This window comes from Trichechus manatus, unplaced genomic scaffold (assembly GCF_000243295.1).
Source record: "Trichechus manatus latirostris isolate Lorelei unplaced genomic scaffold, TriManLat1.0 scaffold00210, whole genome shotgun sequence".
In the NCBI taxonomy this organism is placed as follows: domain Eukaryota; kingdom Metazoa; phylum Chordata; class Mammalia; order Sirenia; family Trichechidae; genus Trichechus; species Trichechus manatus.
In genome coordinates this window covers 3,673,244-3,689,105 of record NW_004444146.1, presented here as the reverse complement: position 1 = coordinate 3,689,105, position 15,862 = coordinate 3,673,244, and positions in this window count along the sequence as shown.

The following is a 15,862-nucleotide window of genomic DNA, read 5'->3' as shown; positions in this document are numbered from 1 at the left end:
ATAACTCTTAGTTTTGCTAAGTAACTTGTAAGTTTCTTTGGGAATTATAAACATCTTAAGAGTTCCCCCCCCCCCATTCCTACAGCATTAGGTAGGAGTCCCTGGGTGGTGTAAATGGCTAATGCACTGGGCTGAAAGCTGGGAGAAGCTAGTCCACTGAGACTCCTCAGAAGAAAGGCCTGGTGATCTATTTCAGACCCTTGAAAACCCTATGGAGTACAGTTCTACTCTGACACATGGGGTTGCCATAAGTTGGAGTCAACTTGACAGCAACTGGGTACAGCACCAGGTAGAGTGCTTTGCACATAGTGGGTGCTCAGTATTTGTGCACTGATTGGCAAAGCCATACTCTCATAGCAGATAATCCTGGAATCTGCATTTGCTCCTAAAGCATGACTGCCAATGTTCCTATTCCTGCAGCTGGTTCTATGAAACACTTTGTGTAAGGACTTACATTTTGGACATTATTCCAGTGCCTGTCACTACAAGAATAGAACTTCCAAACTAAAATAGTCACACAAAGAACATGTTGCATTTGCTCAGGTGTCCAAAGAGGTGACACTGTGTAAAATATCTCTTTTCCTGTTCAGGTTATTTCTACCAACCCCATGGCACTGACTTTTCATTTTGTCATTTGTTTCTAAACCCAGTCATTCAATTTTCACTTCTCATCAGATAGTTTTATTATACCACATGTGAGGAAATGTGGATTAAATGAATCTTACAGACTGGTTGAAATGTCATTGAAAACTGAATAGTTAATTAAGCAAATATTTTATGTTAATGATACGATATCCAATCTCTAAGGTATTCAAAGGCGTCTAGAATATTAACTGGATTGTTTGACTTTGTGTGCCAAGTGTGAAAAAGCACTCAAGAAATGATTACAGTCCTACTGTCCGTTTACCAGTATCACAAAATTCTGAAAACAAGACATTTGTAACCCTGCCTGTCCTCAATGACATGAAATTCATTTGATCAGCATCCTCCCTCTGTATCTTTTTTTTTTTTAATTGTGGTAAAAATACATACACCAAAACATTTGCCAACACGACAACGTCCACATTTACAACTCAATGACATTGATTACATTTTTCATGTTGTGGCACTATTATCACTATCCTGATCCAAAACATTCTACCAACATTAATATAAACTCAATGCCTGCCAAATAAAAACTCCCCCTCCCCCCTCCCTTCCATCCCTGGTAACTGTTAATAATTTTTGGTTCCTGTATATTTGCTTATTTCATTTAAGTGGGATCATACAGTATTTGTCCTTTTGCGACTGACTTATTTTGCTCAATGTAATGTTTTCAGTGTTCATCCATGCTGTGACATGCATCAAAACTTCATTTCTCTTTACATACATATTCCACTGTATGTATATACCACATTTCATTTATCTATTCATCTGTTGATGGACATTTTGGTTGTTTCACATTGTGAAAAGTGCTGCAATGACCAGTTGGTTTACAGGTTTCTGTTTGCATTTCTGCCTTCACTTCTTCTGGGTATATACCTACAGTTGGGATTGCTGGGTCAATTCTATGGTCAGCCTTTTTGAGAAACCACCAAATTGCTTTCCACAGTGGCTGCATCACTGCACCAGCAATGGATGAGGGTTCTAGTTTCTCCACAACCTGGCCAACACTTGTTTTCAGTTTTTTTTGATCATTGCCTTTCTAATGGGGCTGAGATGATATCTCATTGTGGTTTTGATTTTTATCTCCTTAGTTGCTAATGGAGGCTTGGTGGCACAATTGTTAAGAGCTACGGTGAGCTACAGCTGCTAACCAAAAGGTCGGCAGTTCAAATCCACCAGCCACTCCTTGAAAACTCTATGGAGCAGTTCTCCTCTGTCCTGTAGGGTCACTATGAGTTGGAATCTACTTGACAGCAGTGGGGTTTTTTTTCTTTGTTTGTTTTAGATGCTAATGGGAGCCCTGGTGGCACGGTGGGTAAGAGCTTGGCTGCTAACCAAAGACGTCAGCAGTTCGAATCCACCAGCTGCTCCTTGGAAACCCTAAGGGGCAGTTCTACTCTGTTGTATAGGGTTGCTATGAGTTGGAATCGACTCTATGGCAATGGGTTTGAGTTTTCTTAATTTTTTTTTTTTTTTTTAGTCACTAATGATGTTGAGCATCTTTTCACGTGCTTCCTGGTCATTTGAATATCCTCTTTGGTGAAATGTCTGTTCGAGTTCTTTGCCCGTTTTCTGATCGGGTTTTTTGTCTTCTTGTTAAGTTATAGAAGTTTTATATAGATATTAGGCCCTTATCTGATATATGGTTCCTGAAATTTTTCTGCAGTGAACATTGTCATACAAGTATCTGTTTGCATTGCTACTTTCAGTTCTTTTGGGTATATACCTAGGAGTGGAATTGCTGGATCATATGGAAATTCTATGTTTAACTTTTTGTTAAACTGTTTTCCACAGAGGCTGTAACATTTTACAGCCGTACCAGCTAAGGATGAGGGTTCCAGTTTCTTCACATCCTTGCCAACACTAGTTATTTTCTGTTTTTGTTGATGTCGTATTTTAATCATAGCCATATTAGTGGATGTGAAGTGATGTCTCATTGTGGTTTTGATTTGCATTTCCCTAATGACTAACACTATCAGTTTGTCATACTGTGGTGGCTTGCATGTTGTTGTGATGCTGGAAGCTATGCCATTGGTATTTCAAATACCAGCAGGGTCACCCATGGTGGACAGGTTTCAGTAGAGCTTCCAGACTGAGACAGACTAGAAAGAAGGACCTGCAATATGCAGACGAGACAACCTTGCTCGCTGAAAGTGAAGAGGACTTCAAGCACTTACTGATGAAGATCAAAGACTGCAACCTTCAGTATGGATTACACCTCAACATAGAGAAAACAAAAATCCTCACAACTGTACCAATAAGCAACATTATGATAAACGAAGAAAATGTTGAAGTTGTCAAGGATTTCATTTTACTTGGATCCACAATCAACACCCATGAAAGCAGCAGTCAAGAAATCAAAAGACGCATTGCATTGGGCAAAGAAGTCACTTTGAGGCCCAAGGTGCACCTAACCCAAGCCATGATATTTTCAGTTGCCTCATATGCATGGGAAAGCTGGACAATGAGTAAGGAAGACCGAAGAAGAATTGATGCATTTGAATTACGGTGTTGGCGAAGAATACTGTCAGAAGGACGAACCAATTGTCTTGGAAGAAGTACAGCCAGAATGCTCCTTAGAAGAGAGGATGGCAAGACTTTGTCTCATGTACTTTGGACATGTTATCAGGAGGGACCAGTCTCTGGAGAAGGACATCATGCTTGGTAAAGTAGAAGGTCAGTGAAAAAGAGGAAGACCTTCTGTGAGATGGATTGACACAGTGGCTGCAACAATGGGCTCAAACATAGCAACGATTGTGAGGATGGTGCAGGGCTGGGCAGTGTTTCATTCTGTTGTATGCAGGGTCGCTATGAATTGGAACTGACTCAACGGCACCTAACAACAACAACAATTAATGAAGAAACCAACCTGGTGGCACAATGATTAAGTGCTTGGCTGCCAACCAAAAGATGGGTGGTTCGAACCCACCCAGTCGTTCCATGGGAAAAAGACCTGGCAATCTTTAAATCTGTAAAGATCACAGCCTAGAAAACCCTATGGGGCAGTTCTGCTTCATCACATGGGGTCGCTATGCGTCGGAATCGACTTGATAGCTAACAACAGCTATGACTAATGTAGTTGAGCTCATGTGCTTGCTGGCCGTTTGTATTTCTTCTTTGATGAAATATGTATTCAAGTCCTTTGCCCATTATTTGATTGGGTTATTTGTCTTTTTGTTGTCAAGTTGTAGGAGTTCTTTATGTTTTCTGGATATTAAACCCTTATCCAATATATATAGTTCCCCAATTTTTTCTCCCAGTCCATAGGTTGTCTTTTCACCTAGTTGTAAAGTCCTTTGATGAACAAAAGTTTTAAATTTTGATGGAATGTAATGTATCTGTTTTATCTTTTGTTGCCCATGCTCTTGGTGTCATATCTAAAAATCCATTGTTAATTAGGTCCTGAGGCATTACTTCTATATTTTCTTCTAAGAGTTTTTTTTGGTTTTAGTTCTTACATTTAGATCCTTGATCCATTTTGAGTTAGTTTTTTATACGTGGTGTGAGGTGTGGGCCCAACTGCATTTTTTTTTAATGTAAAATTCAGTTTTCCCAGCACCAAAGGATAGACTTAACACTCTTGTAGAAAATAAACTAATCAACTCTCCATAGATGTATGGATTTATTTCTGGACTCACAATTCTATTCCACTGGTCTATATGCCTATCAGTATACCACTACCAGACTGTTTTGATTACTGTAGCTTTATAATATGTTTTGAGATTGGGAAGTGTGAGATCTCCTACTTTGTTTTTCATGATTGCTTTGGCTATATGAATTTTAGGTTTGACTTTTCTATTTTTGCAGAGAAGTTCTGTTGAAACTTTGATGGGGATTACGTTGAATCTGTAAGATTGCTTTAGATAGTATTGACATCTTAACAATATTTAAATCTTCCAATCCGTTATCATGGAATATCCTTTCATTTATTTTGGTCTTCTTTAATTTCCTTCCATAATGTTTTATAGTTTCCAGTGTACAAGTCTTCCACTTCCTTGATTAAATTTATTCCTAGGTATTTTATTCTTTTAGATGCTATTGTAAAAGAAATTGATTCTTTAGTTTCCTTTTCTGATTGCTCATGGCTGATTTTTGTGTGTTAACTTTGTATCCTGTCACTTTGCTGAATTCATTTATTAGCTCTAATAGCTTTCTTGTGGATTATTTGGCTTCTTCTATATATAGGAACATGTCATCTACAAAAAGGGATAGTTTTACTTCTTCCTTCCCAATTTGGATACCTTTCAATTTTTTTTCCTTGTTTAATTGTTTTGACTAGAACTTCCAGCACAATACTGAATCTCAGTGGTGAACAGGCATCCATTTATTCTTTTAATAAACTTTTTATTTTAGAACAGTTTTAGATTAAAAAAAAAATTGAGGAGATGGTACAGAGAGTTCCCTTGTATCCCAAACCCAGCTTCCTCAATTATTGACATCTTACATTAACATGGTACATTTGTTCCACTGAACCAATATTGATACCTTATTATTCATTGGCACCCATTCTTTATTCATATTTCCTTAGTTTTTACCTAGTGTTCCAGCCAGAATCTTATCCAGGTACCACATTGCATTTACTTATTACGTCTCCTTAGGCTCCTCTTGGCTATGACAATTTTTCAGACTTTCCTTGTTTTTAATGACCTTGACAGTTTTGAGAAGCACTGGTCAGTTATTAAGGGAGTCCTGGTGGTGCAGTGGTTAAAGCACTCAGTTGCCAACCAAAAGGTCAGTGGTTCAAACCCACCAGCTGCTCCATGGGAGAAAGATGTGACAGTCTGCTTCTGTAAAGATCACAGCCTTGGAAACCATATGGGGCAGTTTTCTGTCCTATAGAGTAACTATGAGTCAGAATCGACTCTACAGCAGTGGGTTTAATTTTTGGGGTGGTCGGTTATTTAGTAGACTGTCCCTCATTTGGAGTTTGTTTGATGTTTTTCTCATTAATAGACTGGGCTTATGTGTTTTTGAGAGGAAACCAGCATAAGTATGATTTTCACAATATCATATTAGGGGTGTTGCTGTTAGTTATTGTTAGGTACTCTTGAGTCAGTTCAGACTCATAATGAGCCTGCGTACAACAGAATGAAACAGTGCCCAGTCCTGTGCCATCCTCACAACCATTGCTATGTTTTATGTTTGAGCCCATTGTTGCAACCACTGTATCAATCCATCTCAAAGAAAGTATTCCTCTTTTTCACTAACTCTCTACTTTACCAAGCATGATGTCCTTCTCCAGGGACTGGTCCCTCCTAATAAAGTGTCCAAAGTATGTGAGACAAAGTCTTGCCATCTTTGCTTCTAAGAAGCATTCTGGCTATCCTTCTTCCAAGACAGACTTGTTTGTTTTTCTGGCAGTCCATAGTATGTTCAATTTTCTTCGCCAACACCATAATTCAAAGGCATCAATTCTTCTTTGGTCTTCCTTGATGGAATACCAATTGAGATGTTTCAATAAATGGATGCAATGCTGGAAGTGCTCACTTGCCTATGCCAAGAAATTTGGAAGACAGCTACCTGGTTAACCAACTGGAAGATATCCATATTCATGTCCACTCCAAAGAAAGGTGATCCAGTGGAATGCAGAAATTATTGAACAATATTGTTAATATCACATGCAGGTAGAATTATGTTGAAGATAATTAAAAAACAGTTGGAGCAGTACGTTGACAGGGAACTGCCAGAAATTCAAGCCAGATTCAGAAGAGGACGTGGAATGAGAGATATCATTGCTGATGTCAGATGGATCTTGGCTGAAAACAGAGAATACCAGAAAGATGCTTACCTGTGTTTTATTGACTATGCAAAGGCATTGGACTGAGTGGGTCATAACAAATTATGTATAACAGTGTGAAGAATGGAAATTCCAGAACACATAATTGTGCTCATGTGGAGCCTGTACATATACAAAGAGGCAGTCATTCAAAAAGAACAAGAGGCTATTGCATGGTTTAAAATCAGGAAAGGTATGTGTCAGGGTTGTATCCTTTCACCGTACTTATTCATTCTGTATGCTGAGCAAAGAATCTGAGAAGCTGGACTGTATGAAGAAGAACATGGCATCAGGATTGGAGGAAGACTCATTAGCAACCTGTGATATGCAGATGACACAACCTTGTCTTCCTGAAAACAAAGAGAACTTGAAGCACTTACTGATGAAGATCAGACACTACAGCCTTCAGTATGGATTACACCTTAACATAAAGAAAACAAAAATCCTTACAACTGGACCAATAAGCAACAACATAGTAAGTGGAGAAAAAATTGAAGTTGTCAAGGACTTCATTTTTCTTGGTTCCACAATCAATGCCCATGGAAGCAGCAGTCAAGAAATCAAATGACGTACTGCATTGGGCATATCTGCTGCAAAAGACATCTTTGAAGTGTTAAAAAGCAAAGATGTCACTTTGAGGATTAAGCTGCGCCTGACCCAAGCCATGGTGTTTTCAGTCGCTTCATATTAAGGGTATTTACCATCAACTTGACTTATCGCTGTTGATCATCTTGATCATCTGGCCAAGATGTTTGTCATGTTTCTCACCTCTAAAGTTATTCCTTTTTCCTCTTTCCGTACTGTATTTCTTGGGAGGAAGTCACTATATACAGCCCACACTTAAAAAATGGGAAGTTATGCTCCAAATCCCTGATCGTGGGGTGGCTGCATAAATTATTTGGAATTATGCATAGGATATTTGTCTCTTCTCCCCCATTTATTTATTTATTGAATTATTTATAACAGCATAGAATCATAGATATTTATACTTTGTGTTATATCCTGATACAACTTTATTTGATTGCTCAATTTGTTCCGGCTTTGGCCATTGGGAGCTCTTTCAGGTGGCTCCAGTGTCCATTTGACATTCCCCCACCACTGTGTTTATTTGTGTGTGTTAGCACTTCCTTTCTTCCTTGCTTCTGGCTCATTTTGAATATTTCCTCCCAAGTCCTAGAATCGCCGTTTCTCCAAGGATTATTGGCTTCTTTGATTGGAGAACAGTGTTAGACACCAAGATCTGGGTGCTGAGTGTGCTCAGTCCATTTATTTTTAACATGTGGGCTGAGTCTCTTGTATTGCTTCTTGTTAACTTAAAAAAAAAAAAAATTTACCAGGATTTTATATAGTATCGTGCTAGGAGCATAGTAAGTACAACTTCAATTCTCTTATCACTGTTGTGACTGTTTATTTTTTACCTGTTTCCCCACTAGACTGTGGCTCCTGAAGGGCAGGAACCATGGCTATGCTATTCACCACTTTATACTCCTGTACTTTACTAGTGCAGTGCTTGGTATTTTCTGCGTGCTTAGGAAGTGTTTTTTAAATGAATGAATAAATTCAAGAAATTCTTGTTGTATGGATTAGTTGAAAATAAGAGAAATGTCTGATAGGTGAAAATTACAGGTATCTTACAATCAGTCAGGTGCCTGTTTACTGAGTAGAATGGAAGTTGCAGAGGGAACGTGAGGCATGTGCTCACCCTCAAAATGGTTAGGATCGACTTGGGGAGATGTAACATATGCTGTTGAAGGGAGAAGAGACCTGCCACAGATGGAGGCCCGCTGTTTGTCTAGCTAGAAATATGCAGGTTATCCTCAGTGAGTTCGAGTCACCATGGCTTAGAGTTCTGTCCTTAGCTTTGCAAACCCAGAAGTGATGCTGATAACTCATGAAACTCAGAAGAGACTGAGTCATGAGTCACGTGCAATTTAATTATTTTCTGTGGGAGATGTACCTGGTGAAGTGCTATTGGGAAAGTCCACTTGGGAGGTCAGTTTATGACCAGATGGTTTTTTGGTGAGCAAAACCAAAAAACCAAGCCAAAACAAAACAAAACAAAAATGAGTACCAAAAAAAGTAGGTGCCTTAAAAAGTTATTTCTGTCAAGCAGTGGTAGCCTAATAAATTGGCCTTCTGTCTAAAGTACCTACTCTATCACCTGGAGACAGGACCCTCTTCACAAAACAGTGGGATTGGTCTTTGACCAAGAATCCGTGCAGGGCTTAACTCTTTAAGACATATCTTTACTTCTCACAATTGTATTAAAATACACCTAGTTGGGTTATGATTTTTTTATACACATATCCAGACTTTGTTTTTCTTCTTTTCTTGCTTTATTTGTTTGCTTGTTTTTATAAACTTTAGTACATCCAGAGTTTCTTTAGTAACTTATCAGTCACTCTTTTGATTGGGATATCATGTCCCAGGAGGTCATGTACAGATTTTTGGGTGATCTTTTCATGACCTTAAATCCACATTCAGGGGAATTTGCTATAAACCTCTTAGTTCTGGCCTCACTCACACATAACATTATTTTACAATACGTAGTTGTTGCTGTTGAGTTGGCTCTGACTCATGGCAACCTCATGTAATACAGAATGAAAAGTTGCCCAGTCCTGCACCATCTTCCCAATTGTTGGTATGCTTGAGTCCATTGTTGCATCCACTGTGTATTTTTAGTGTCTTCAACCTAGTGGTCTCATCTTCCAGCACTATATCGGACAATATTCTATTGCGATCCATAGGGTTTTCATTGGCTAATTTTCAGAGGTAGATCACCAGGCCCTTCTTCCTAGTGTGTCTTAGTCTGGAAGTTCTCCTGAAACCTGCCTACCATGGGTGACCCTGCCGACATTTGAAATGCCAGTGGCATAGCTTCCAGCATCATAGCAGCATGGAAGCCACCACAGTATGACAGACTAACGGATGGTGGATTTCACAATATAAGACACTATAAAAGCCAAATTATCTTCTGCAGGGGATCAGAAGAGAGAGACTTCAGTGAGGATGAAAAGATTTTGGAAAAACTTCATTGCCTGGGCAAAGGGGAGAGGGTGCTTGGAATAGTCTGAGGGAGGACATGGCAGCTGGGATGAACATGGGGTGTTCATGTGACAGCGAGGAAACCAGCTGTAGTGGAAGGCTAGTGTAGGGGGTAGAGGGACATAATGGTCAGGCAGGGCCTAGTTGGAAGGGGGATTGTCAGTCAAGAAGAGAAATTTAGACTTGACTTGACAAGAAAAGGGGTCTAAGTGTGAAATGAGAAAGAGGAAGCATGACAGCAGTAGGTGTGAACTGTCTGGTGGTTTCAATGAGGTCCGCAGTGATTATGAGCCAATGTGACAAGACTGCTCAAGAGCCATGGTGGTTGTGGGCTGTGTCAGTAGAAGTCTATTGTCTGCCATGAGCTGGGTGCTGTTTCTTCTATTCTGCACTAACCAGGTCCCAGCTGGTTTGATCTGACCAGTTTCCTGCCACCTTTCTTTAAAGGAGGCATTACAAACCCTAGACAGAATGTGCTGCCTCGAGACACAGTGAGCCTCCCATCACTGAGGGAGCTCAGGCAGAAGCTCTGGATGACCCTTAGCTAGGGAGTTGTTGAATGGAGTCAGGCTCTTGGTGGGGATTGAGCTAAAGACCTTCCAAGTGGCCTTCCAGAGGGCAGTGGTGGTTCTAGTGGTAGAATTCTTATATTTCGTGTGGGAGACCCGGGCTCCATTCACTGACCTGTCTGTCACTGGAGGCTTGTGTGTTGCCATGATGCTGAACAGGTTTCAGTGGAACTTCCAGACTAAGACAGACTAGGAAGAAAGGCCTGATTACTTCTGAAAATGAGCCAATGAAAACCCTGTGGATCAAAACCAGTCATGGGGATGGCACAGGACCAGGCAGCGTTTTGTTGTGCAACAGGTCACCAGGAGTCAGGGGGCAACAACAACAAGAAGTGGCCTTCCAACCCTGAGATTCTGTGAGTCTGTGAATGATAAATACTGGTAATACCAGAAAGGATGAGGACATTGAATTAGAGATTCAGTTTTGAGCCTGAATAATCCAGAGATTCACATTTCTCTGCCTCTGACAGAATGATACTGGCAAAGGAAGCTGATTTGGGTGTGAGTGCTGTTTGGTAACATGGACTGTGGGGTGTCAATACATTCTAAGGGAGATATCCTTAGATTAATAGACTGACATTGAATGTCAGGAGTGAAACTCTAGGTTTGGGAATCCAGTCTTGCTTCCAACTCTTCACATTTACCCCTCTTTCCTGTATGTTCGGTATTTTTCAACCCATTCTGAACTTTCTCCCAAATGCAGCTCAAAATCTGCCCATCTTTCCTGGACTTGCTTTTCCTTCCTGGATCCCTGTGCCTCCTGAGCTGCTCCTGGAGAGAGATCTTTCTCTCCCAGGCCCTTTGCCCTCTACACTCACACTTTCCATGTTCTGCCTGCTGTTATAGTCGCAGATATACTTACTTTTCATCCCATGCAATTCATTTCCTTAAATTGTAAGAAATTTCAGGGCAGAACTCATGCCTTACTTATCTTTGTGTCACTGCCCCCTTCCCCACCATTAGTGCCATCCACATAGTGCTGAAAAAATGTCTGCTGATTCCATATAATTGATCAAATGCATCAATTGAGTTAAAGTAGAGTTGAGTCAGTATAAAGGTGATAGTTGAAAGGATGACTAAGAAGGACTCTGGTGGAGGAGAGGGTGTAGGTCTAAAAAGTGAACCTTGTAGAGAGGAGGAAGGAGAACCAGCAAAGGAAGGAGGAAAGAAGAGAATGGAGAAGGAAAGATCAGAAGAAAAGGAAGAGATGGTGTCACTGACGCCAAGTGAGGACAGAGTTTCAGGAATGGTGGGCTGTCTCCCACAGCAGAAGTTTACTGATTCCTACTACACGTAAAGTTTTAGAACTATCACGGTGAACAAGATAATTTTCTCTCCAAGGAACTTGAGGTGCCAAACGGTAAACAAGCAACTACAGTACAGCGATAAGTGCTATACTGAGGGTATCACCACCGCTAAGTACCATAGATAGGTCAAGAAAATGAGAGCAATGAAAATATTTCTGAATCTTGCTAAGATCCTAATTTTATAATATGTGCAACATATTAACAATTAAAATTTTCTGGGCCAGGGCCTGAGGGGAACACAGCACATTTCAATTTTTTAAGTTGAGGGCATGGAGATAAGAGTTAAAGAATAGCATAGAATATTAGAGCTCAATATGAGTAACATGTATTTTAGGGTTACTTTTGACTCTATTAGTTTTCAGGTGAACTTTTCAGGAACTTACTTTCCACCTTCTCTTTACAATGACAGAGCTTTCTCACTTGTCATGGTTCACAGTTCTTCCCACTTCTTCCCTTTTGTTATTAAGGCTTCAAAAGATACTTTGCTTAAGATTTCTTGTAAACTTTTTCTGGTGTGTTTAGTCCATAAACTTCAGTTGACTTGGGAACAGCATGACATGGCTCGTGGGTCCCTAACTCAGCTTGTAGCATGGCTGAAGTCACATTTTCACCTGTTTCTGGGTATTGTTTCAGGGATGACATTCAAGTGCTGGGGAGAATTAGAGGAAATGCAAGGCCTGGGAAAGAAGCCCCAACCCTGAGATAGGGCAGGGAGGAGCTAGGGCCACTCTGTAACTCCCTCCTTCCATTGTGCCTCCAGGTCCCTCTACTGTCCTGCTTTCTTACAGGCTGGTTTTCTTCTCAGTACTTTGGTTCTTCCAGTGACAGGAATACCCCTCCAAATCCAGCCCCTCCAAAGGTGAGATGATGGTAATAATAATGGACTTGTCATTTGTGAATAAACAGCTACCATTTGTTTTCTATGGTGGGTAGGCATTATCTCTACCTTCCAAGGTCCCACAAGGTAAGTAATGCTATTCTGTTTTACACAGAGATAGTGTGGCTTCATGAGGTCTCCCAGCTATTAGGGGCCAGAGCCAAGATCCAGATTGAATTTAGTCTAATTGCCAACCCTACAGTATTTCCATACATGATGTTATTGTTAGTGGCCGTTGATTCAGCTCTGACTCATGATGACCTTATGTATAACAGAATGAACTGTTGCCTGGTCCTGTGCCATCTCATGATCATTGATATGTTTGAGCCCATTGTTGTGGCTATTGCATCAGTCCATCTCATGGAGGAATTTCCTCATTTTTGCTGACCTCCTCTATTGGTCCTTCATGATGACGTGTCCACAGTAACTGAGCCAAAGTCTCACTATCCTTGCTTCTAAGGATTATTCTGGTTGTATTCCTTCTAAGACTGATTTGTTCATTCTTTTGATTCAGTATTCTTCACCAACACCACAATGATACCTTACATGATATCATATATGAGGTTGTTGTTAGGTGCCGTTGAATCGGTTCCGACAAGTAGCCACCCTATGTACAACAGAACGAAGCACTGCCTGGTCCTGTGCCTTTGATCTCCATCAGTTGTATATGATACCACCTTTGAACTTCCCCTCCTGCAGTCGAATAAGGCAGCCTGCACTCTTCTGCTCTTCCCTTACTCAAATTGGACTTTACATTCAATACTGCATTTAATTACTTCTTGGATGTTGGTTTTCCATCCATTCTGCTTCTTAGTATCTAGCTGTTGCATAACCTATCAGCTGGTTCTAGAAGACCTCACTACAAACAATGGCCACTGCTTCTACTTGCTAAAGAGTCCTGGGCAAGCCAACTTGACACCTTAAAAAACTGTGACGATTCAATGTGGTGGCACACATGAAAATTCCTAATACCTGGCACCTATCTAGATGCCCAGTGAAAGTTATTTTTTCCGTTTCCTTCTCCTCTGTTTTATCTTCTAACTCCCTTTACCTCAGTTTCCTCATTGGTAAAGTAGGGTGTTTAACCACCTTGGATATTAAGTGAGATTGTATATATGAAAGACAAGGCACAGTGTCTGGAATATAATTGATAAATTCTCAATCTTTGCCCCACTCTATTCTTATGTTATATTTCTCATTCAACAAATGAACTCTGCTGTTAACAACTCACATTCATGTCACATTTCCCCCCACCTTGCCCCTTTCTTTCTTGTCTTGCCAGGTTGTAATTTAATGGTGGCTCCATAATGTGAGTTTGGGGAGAGAGCATTTAATCTAGACTGTGATGGCATTGTTTGAGGTTTGATGGCCCCTTTGTTTCTGCTCTTGATTGTACCAGCTGACACTGGACTCCTGAAGTGAGTTCTGGACTGACCACCTCAGCTTCTGCCACAGAGGCATCTGGGTATCCGCTTTAGTGGGAAGACCTTGAAGGGAGGACCAGCGCTAGAGGATCACTTAAGTGGTTCAGCTGAGGAGAGGCTGAGAAACCCTTGAGAACAGTGTATGGTCCAGGCCTGGTAGTTCAAAGCTGCCCCACAGGTTTCTTTTTTCTTTGCTTATTGAAACATATTTTTCAGAACATCTCTATTCCTTTTATTTCTTTTGGATTTGGCTGGCTGAAAACTGCACATTTGTCAGTTTAAAAATTTAGGTGGTTTCATTTTCTGGAGAACTCCCTTGTCACAGTTAATCCTGTCTGACTTATCTTGTTTAGTTACTAATTACTTTCTATTTCTTAGGACAAAATCATTCAATTTGATTAGAGTAAAAGAGTATTTAGGGTACAACCAAAACTAAAACCCATTGCCGTCGAGTCGATCTAACTCATAGCGACCCTGTAGAACAGAGTAGAATTTCCTCATAGGGTTTCCAAGGCTGTAAATCTTTACAGAAGCAGACTGCCACATCTTTCTTCTGCAGAGTGGCTGGTGGGTTCAAACTGCCAAACCTTCAGTTAGCAGCGAAGTGCTTAACCATTGTATCACCATAAAAATTTATTACTATTATTTATTACAGTAATATCATTATCATTGATGCCAAATTATATTACAAAACAAGGAAAGGAGAGAAGGGAGAAAGGAAAAGCATGGAAATGAGTAAATACTGTAAGAAAAGTTGAATGAGAATTTCCCCAAACCTACTCTTCTTTTGGAGTCCTCTGTCCCAGTTAATGTCCTAGCTGGGTAGAAAGTTGACCTCTTCTTATTTGGTTGGGCTTTTGTTGTGTTACTTCTTTATATATTCTTAGGTATTATAAGTTATTATAAAAAGCCCCCATTTCCTAATGTAAATATATAGAAAAGCCTCATCAGTTTAGCCTAATTTTTCCTCACTCCTCCCATTCATTTTGAGTTAATCAAAAGTTTCATTTCTAGAAAGAGCTACAGTCATTGCTTTCAAGAATATGTTGACAAATGGAACTAAACTAAAATGTATTGCATAATAAAAGTTCTTAGGAAATTGCCTCAGATATTTCTATAGGAATTATTTTTCTGCAAATAGGTGATTCTAAATGATTTGAAAGTTTGTTCTCTAATTTGATACTTCCTCAGGTAGAATGTTTACATTGTTAATTTGCTTAGCAAATCTTTTATTTAAAATTAGTGAAAAAGTAAATTTTTAATGTATTTGGTATCTCTATTAGTTAAATTATTTTGAATTAGTGCAAGGTAGAACTAATGAAGTTTTACTCCACAGTCTTGTATTCCATCTGTTATGATCTTTGTCTTTACATTTTATTATATGTGGGTCTGTGTTCTTCCATTACTGCCGGCTATTGAGAAGCAACAATATTTTTGTGCCTGGTGTTGGACAGCCTTGAATCTCTGCCACCAAGACTGCAGTGCTCTGTCTGCTCTTCTTCAGTCCAGTCAGCAGCTCAGCCCTTTCCTTCCAGATGTAATTGCCGGGAAAGGAAAGCCGATCAAACTTCCGCCTGACATGATATTAAAATATTAAAACAAATGCAGTCTCATCTTGCATCTCTCTTTCTCCGTGCGCACAATTGGGAAGAGCACACTTTAGGAAGAGTAAGATAAAAGGAAACTGGAAAAGGGTGATTGTCAAATAGCCAATTTTCCATAATCTATGAAGTTGGCAGCAATTTTATGAAAGCTGGTAACCTCTGAGTAGAGTTGATTCTCTTCCTCCCTTAAAATTCCCCTCTTCTCCTGTTTTGGCTCCACCCCTCCCAGCTCCACATACATAGTCCCTAGAAATGGCAAGTTTGAGGCTTGTAAGAGTTCAGATGAGGCTGGACATTTAGGTGTTGGGGGCAGCGTGGGAATGGTGCCTGGCCCCACAGTGCTTTGTAAATGTGTTCAATATGAAATTTATAAAAGATATGGTGGCATTCTAAAAACCCTCTGGTTCTTTAGCTTAAAGTCTTGCATTAATAGAAGAGTATTCTGTAACTCATACCAGTAACATAAAAAGAAAACATTAAAACATTTAAGCAGTTTGTTCTCTTAATAAAAGTGTTCTCTATTACATTGCTTCCTGTGTTAATTTGCTTTTTCATTCATTTACTAAATAGTTGAACATCCATATATTCCAGGCCTAACAGTGCCTGGCACATTGA